Genomic DNA, 7,787 nt, shown 5'->3' with positions numbered 1-7,787 from the left:
TCACACACAAGAAGATATTCATAATAATTCTAAAATCAAACAAGTACATATCCATTCAAATATAAAATTAATTAACAATAGTCAATATTATATGTAAATTTTATTTAGAAGATAACGTTGGCATCATCATGACTATTATTTTATACATGAAAAACTATAATATTAAAATTAGTCAAAGTAACAAGATTATTATAATGAAGTGTGAAAATCAATGAAATATATAGGTTCCTTCCTCACCCATTTATTTAAAATTTAGTTTTGTTTACCTTTCCCACAAATAATGCTATATATAAGAAAGGTCTAAACTCATGTTAATTGCAAGAAAAATGAAGTACTCAACATTCTCTTTTTGGTTTCTTTGCAAAATATTAGTTTCACTTCTCTCATTCTCTATCCAAACTTCTCGAGCTAATCCACATGAAAACTTTCTTCAATGCTTCTCCAAACATATCAACAACAATAACAATACATCAATTGTAAAACTCATACACACTCCAAATGATCCATCATATATCTCTGTCCTAAATTCAACTATACAAAACCTTAGATTCGCTTCTCCTTCAACACCAAAACCACTAGTTATCATCACACCTTCAAATACATCCCATGTCCAAGCCTGTGTTTTATGCTCCAAGAAATATGGCTTGCAGATTCGAACTCGAAGCGGCGGCCATGACTTTGAGGGTGCCTCCTATGTGTCTAAAGTCCCATTTGTGATATTAGATATGAGAAATCTACGTTCAATCACTGTAGACGTAGATACCAAACCGCATGGGTTGAAGAATTTGGAGCTACCATTGGTGAACTTTATTATAAGATTCTTTGAGAAAAATGGGAATCCGAGTTTTCCCGCCGGGTACTGTCGTACTGTTGGGGTAGGTGGGCATTTCAGTGGAGGAGGCTATGGAGCACTGTTGCGAAAATATGGCCTTGCAGCTGATAATATCATTGATGCTCACTTAGTCAACGCAGATGGAGAATTCGTTGACCGAAAATCTATGGGAGAAGATTTGTTTTGGGCCATACGTGGTGGTGGTGGAGCAAGCTTTGGAATCATTCTCGCTTGGAAAATCAGATTGGTTGCAGTTCCATCAAAAGTTACTATGTTCTCTGTTAGTAAAAACTTGGAGATGAACGAGACTGTGAAGATATATAACAAATGGCAAAATATTGCTTACAAGTTTGAAAAAGATTTGTTACTCTTTGTTAGTTTCATGACTATTAATTCTACCGATTCACAAGGGAAATACAAGACAACTATACAAGCTTCATTCTCTTCTATATTTCTTGGTAGGGTTGAGAGTCTCCTCACATTGATGCAAAAGAAATTTCCTGAGTTGGGAATTGAAAGAAAAGATTGCCTCGAAAAGAGCTGGATTGAAACTGTCGTTTACTTCGATGGTTTTTCAAGTGGGGATACACCAGAATCTTTACTTAATACAACATTTCAACAAAATGTATTTTTCAAGGTGAAATTAGACTATGTAAAGAAGCCAGTTCCAGAAGTTGTGATGGTAAAACTTTTGGAGAAGTTATATGAAGAAGATGTAGGTGTGGGGTTTCTTATGATGTACCCTTATGGTGGTAAAATGGATGAGATTTCAGAATCAGCAATTCCATTCCCTCACCGAGCTGGATTTATGTACAAAATTTTGTACTTGTCTGCATGGGAGAAAGAAGGAGAAAGTGAAAAGCATATGAATTGGGTCCGAAGTGCATATAATTTCATGTCTCCTTATGTGTCCCAAAATCCAAGAGCTACATATCTCAATTATAGGGACCTTGATTTGGGAACAAATAACGAGAAGGGTCCTATTAGTTACTCACAAGCAAGTGTTTGGGGTAAAAAGTATTTTGGTATGAACTTTAAGAGGTTAGTTAATGTGAAAACCAAGGTCGATCCAAGTAATTTCTTTAGAAACGAACAAAGCATCCCACCACTTCTGTCGCGACGCCTCTAAATATTTGTACTGATATAATATAATAATGAAAAATTCTACAATTCACCTTTTTAAAAGGGATGCATGTATCTTATCTATTTTGATATTTGAAATAATATTTTAGTTAAATTTGTATTTTTATGGTTATGTGTAAAGACCGCTTAGTTTAATTTGGAAATTAGTAGTTAATCATGTTTAATTATCAAATTATTTATAGCTATTTAAATAATTATTTATACTGTTATTATTGAATTCTGAGATGCATTTTATGTCATTTAGTAGTTTTCATAATTTTGCATTTCCGGTGCCCGGTATCATGGAACTCGGTGTTTGGCTTAGTAAAATCACAACTTAGTATGTTAGTAGTTTGGGACGGTTTATTAGACATTGGGAATGTCGGGAGTGGCCGGGAATTTAGAAATTCCCAAAAATACCCCTTTAGTGTTATTTATGTTATTTTAGTGTGAAGGGGTAAAATGGTCATTTTGCCCCATTATTGTTTTGTCTTTTAGTGGACTTTATTTAATTGAATTATGTGTTTTATTTTATTAAGTGTTGGCTGAAATAAAGATTCATTTTATGCATTTATTTCATTTTATTCAAAACTTGAAAGTTGAGAAAAACCAAAGTTAAAAGAAAAGCTTTTTCTCTCAAAATTCTCTCTCTATTTTCGGCCCTTGGAGCAGCTGGGTTTTGCTCCTCTTTCTTTGTGGATTCAAGATTTGTGTGTGTTTAATCCAAGCTAGGTTAGCTCCTAATCTTTTCTTCTTAAAGTTTGTTGAATTTTGATGAAAATGGTGTAATGCATGCTTGATAATTTGATGTTGTTGCTGCTGTGATTTTGTTGTTATTTTCAGAGATTTAAGCATGTTTATTTGAGGTTAATTAAGCTACTTGTGGTGCTTGATAGTTAGGTTGTTTAGCGTTATGGATTTTCTATGCAAAAGCTATGGTTTTTCAAAGTGAAATTGAGATTTTGGTGGCTGTGATTATTGCATGAGTTTGTTTTGGCTTTCTGCAGCTTTAGTATGCATGTTTAGGTAGTTTGAATCATGGTTTGATGCTTGTTGGTGAGCTTTAGCCAAGTTTGAGTTTGAAACTCAAAGCTTGGAGCTCACATGGCACTTTTTGTTTCTGTGCATTCTGGGTAGTTTTATTGCTTTAGAAATGTTCTATAGGATGTTTAGAACAGGTCTGGAAGGTTTGAGATTAATTGGATTTGATTTGGTTGAGTTATGAATTTTTGAAATTCTGCCTGCGAGGAACCGGAATTCCGGATGGGTTTTGAAAATTCCCAGAACCGGAATTCCGGTTGGGCAACCGGTCTGCCGGTTGGGTGATTTTCAGAAACCCTAGTTTTCCTCGTTTTTATGTTATTTGGGGTATTGCCATGCTTTTTATCGATAGGGAAACTTTTAGTTCCTAGTTTAAGTCCCCGGGAAGTGATTTAGCGTATCACTTATAGTGTTGTGATTTTTATGGTTTAGGAGCCTGTAATCCGCCACGCAGATAGTTCCAGTCAGGTTGACCGGCACACCTGAATTCAGAGTTGAGGTAAGATTAGTATAACAGTATGCATATGTAGATTACATGTTTAGCGTGCATGTTAGGAAGCCTGTTAGATTACATTAGATATGTATGTTGGCTTCGAACCATCCGACTGTGTCACATCGGTACAGGCTAGAGTATGACTAGTAGCTGGAGTATGACCAGTTTGACCGAGTATAGGCTGACACTGTATCACATCCAAGACGGTAGAGTATGACTAGCGAGTTTGGAGTATGACCATTAAGGTGCCGAGTATAGGCTGATACTTAGGTTGGTGGTTCCGTACTATTTGACGTATCACATCGGTACAGGCTAGAGTATGACTAGCAGCTGGAGTATGACCAGTTCGACCGAGTATAGGCTGATACTGTAACACATCGGTACAGGCTGGAGTATGACCAGCAGCTGGAGTATGACCAGTTCGACCGAGTATAGGCTGTTACTTGTCAATAATACCGTCCCTATGAACGTTCAGGACTCAGTATCGTGTTGGACACGGCAGTTAGGGTTATGGTCAGGGGTATGGGCGTCTGATCATGACCGGGATTTATGTATGAGTATTATTATGCTTTTCTTACTGAGTCTGTCGACTCACAGTGCTATGTTTATGTGTAGGTAAGGGCAAGGCTAGGGCTGATGGACCGTGAGCGAGCCGGTGAAGATTGTACATGTCGGGGCGGTTAGGCCTGGAGTGTACGATCATCGGGACAGCAAGGCTATTTTTGTAATTAGTCGCTAGGCGACAAGTATTTTATATAGACAGTAAACTTTTGTAAATGGTTTTGTAATCGGGATCCCGAGTATTTTGTATAAATATTTTACAAGTTTAATTAAAAAGCAAAAATTTTAATTAATCACGTTTTCCATAAACCTCGTTGATTAGCAACGAGCTGCACAGTATGTTTAAAAATCACGTGATACGCCTATGCTAGTTAGGGTGTTACATTATGTATGTTATAATTATTTAAGAAATCCTGCAATATTTTAAAAAATTCAAAAAAAAAATTAATACACTGAAAACAGGGTTCACTCATTATGTTGCACGCATGATTATTTTATTTTGTACGCGTGTGAAATAGATTAGTTGAACACTGTTTTCTATATTGTAAATTATTTCAATTTTTTTAAAATTTTGTAAAATATATTAAATAACTATAACATACACGAATATAAAAAAAAAATTAAAAAAATTATCCTCGATGCTGAAATAAGTAGATGGTGTATCAATGCATAATGCATCCCTTTTAAAGGAAGTATTATAGAAACACACTATAATAAATTCAGTATTACTGGTCCTAAATATATAAACATGCATTTTAGTATTATTTGAAGGGCAATTTATGGATTTTTTTTTTTTTTTTTTGAGAAAGATTGCAATTTCCATTAAATATGAACAATCTATGTTTTGTTTCTTCATGTATGTAATTAAATAAATTATGTTTCTCGTGACTTGTAAAATATACAGTTTACTTTTGCAGAATAATTCTCTACGTGACTCTAAATTGGAACATCTTTATATATTTCTACTAGGAAAAACAATCCCACTTCAGAAATTTTGTATGTTTGGCATTGTTTTTTATTTTTTTGAATTAAAAATAAAAATAAAAAATAATTTTAAAAGTTTTTAAATTAGAAGTCGCGTTTGGCTAATATTTTTCAAAAAATAATTTTTATTTTTATTTTTTTTGAAAAACACTTTAATACTTTTAGACCCTGATATGAACAAGACTTGACACCGGCTCAGACCTAGACTCGGACCCCAGCCCCGGCCCTCGGCCCGGCCCGGACCTTGGCCCGCCCCTGGACCCCGGCCTGGACACAAGCTCGTACTCAAACCTCGACCTTGGGACCTGGACCCTAACTCGACCCTGGACCCCAGACCCCAGCCCGACCTAGCCTCGGACCTCGACCTGGCCTCCGACCCTGACCTAGCCCCGGACCCCGACCCAACCCCGAACCTCGGCCAAACCCCAGACCCGTCCCGGGCCTGAACCCCAGCCAGCCCCAAACCCCAGCCCAACCCAGCCCATGACCTCCGCCCAGGCCCCAGACCTGGAATCAGACCTGGAACCGAACCCCAGCCCTGGCCCTGGCCCTAAACCCAAACCCGAACTCAGACCCGGACCCAGATTTAGACCCCGACTTGGACACAAACCCAGACTAAGGAGAGAGAAAATAATGTGTGAAAATAATATGAGGAAATGAAGAGAGAGAAAATGATGAGAGAGAAAATAATGTGAGAAACTAATGAAAGAGAAAGTGTGAGAAAATGAAGGGAGAGAAAATAGTATAAAAAATCATGAGTATAATGATGTGAGATAAAGAGGAGAAAAAATATTGACTAAAATTGAATTATTTTTTAAAACAGAAAATAATATTTTGTTGTTCTCAAAATTTTTAAATTTTTGTAATTTTATTTTCTGAAAACAGTTTTCGAAAGACAATGCCAAACACGCCTAAGTGTTTTTTAAAAAATAATTTTCTATTTTTAAAAATAAAAAATAATTTTTTAGTAATGATACCAAACATATACTTATATTTTCACTCATGCTCCAATATATTTGTAAGGATCGTATATTTATATGGGGAATTTACAACTTATACATTTTTTTTCCATTTTATTTCATTTTTACTATTACTAACAATTATTGCTTTTTTTAATATTTTTTTATACTATGTTTTTTAGAAAAAAAAATTTTGTCCCAGTTTTATCACACGTGACATCTCAGGGTTTACTCATATCTTTTTATATTATATTTTAAGTTTTATAAAATTTTGATTTAACCTAGTGTCGTCACTTTAGTGACAGTTCTCTCTTTTTTTATTTTCTTTTAATTAAATTTGATGATGAAAAATATCATACCCTTAATATTCACTACATGTTTTTTTTCAGTTTAGTCCTACTTCCCCATTATTCTCTCTCCTTGTTCATCATCTTTTTCGTGAGAATCTTTTTTTATATTTATTTTTGTTTTGAAATTCATAGGGTTATTGTGTTAGGGGCAGTATTAGTTGGTCATATTTGAAATTTATTTCGTTATTTTTTTAGTTTTAAATCACAAGTTTTCCTCTATATTTTCCCCCTTTATTTGTTTTCCTATAAATACTTTGCATGTTCATTATCTATGAATGTTACCCGATCAATCTCTTCTTCCCCACTTGTACGTAAAAAATCCCCCAAAAAAACTTCAGAAAAACTTACCTCGATTCTCAATATGGGAAAGAGGAATTTCAAAGAACATCCCCTAGCCCTATCTCTCCAGTTCCTACCTAATGAAAATTAGTTGGTGAAACTTCGAAGAAGAGGATATCCAAACATCCTCGTCCCATTTCAGAAGATTCAGACTCTGATTTTGAGTTGAGCCTGAATTTTTACAGACACCCAAAGTTGATGAGGTAATTTTTGGTTGTTTTTATGTTGCTTTAAGGGTTTTGTTTCAATTTCTTTTTCTTACAGTTATCTTTGTCTGGGATTTCTTAATTTTCTATGTCATATGTCTTATTTGTTATTTTTTTTTTTTTGTATTTGTGTGTTTGTTTTGTTTGAATGTAGTATTCGTTGATTAACAATTGTCTTGGTATTATTTATTATTTTTTTGTTTACTTGTAGGGGAAGGATAAATCGAGTTAAGAATGTTGAATCTGATGATGTGTTTGATGAGGTCACTGGAAAAAGGATTGTTGAGGTGTGTGCTTTTTTATTTTTCTATTAGTGGTTACTTATGCTTCATTTGTTTTTCTTTTGTTATTGTATTGTTTAAGTAGGTTTTTTTATTCTGTTTTTCTAGGACTGGACTTGCAAGTACACTCATTTGGAATACTATCATTTCAGAGCAATAACCTGTGGGTATTATTCAATTATAAAAGATATTAAAACTATTCTCACCCCAACCCAACAAGAAATATTTTCCAAAACTAGCTTTGCTCATTTTCTCCGTATTCCTGAGTACATGGTCTACTGTTGAGGGAGGTTCAACAACCAAATGAGTTGGAATTTGGAATTTCTGTGCAAGGCAAATTGCTAAGGATTAGTGTCGAGAAATTTTTGTTAATTGTGGGTATAGATTGCCATATTTACTCTGATATTTTCCAGTACAAGTAGGATGAAAATATGCTTGTTAAACACTGTTTAAAGGCCAATAAAAAAATTACAAAGAATTCTATCCAAGTTGATAATTTTAAGGATAATGATGAACTAGCAATCAAGTTGATTGTATTGTATTTTGTCCAGTGCTACTTGTTGGGTGGTTCTCCTAGAAAGGTTATTTCCATTGAGGAAATTAATGTTGTGAATAGTAG

At 34.6% G+C, this 7,787-nt stretch overlaps 1 pseudogene; it reads left to right on the top strand.

The window, feature by feature from the left end:
• Positions 1–302: 302 nt before the first annotated feature.
• On the top strand, positions 303–2,033 carry LOC133032949 (tetrahydrocannabinolic acid synthase-like; annotated as a pseudogene).
• Positions 2,034–7,787: the final 5,754 nt, after the last annotated feature.

Source organism: Cannabis sativa, unplaced genomic scaffold (assembly GCF_029168945.1).
Source record: "Cannabis sativa cultivar Pink pepper isolate KNU-18-1 unplaced genomic scaffold, ASM2916894v1 Contig1, whole genome shotgun sequence".
NCBI lineage: Eukaryota > Viridiplantae > Streptophyta > Magnoliopsida > Rosales > Cannabaceae > Cannabis > Cannabis sativa.
This window is presented reverse-complemented; position numbering and strand designations above follow the sequence as displayed.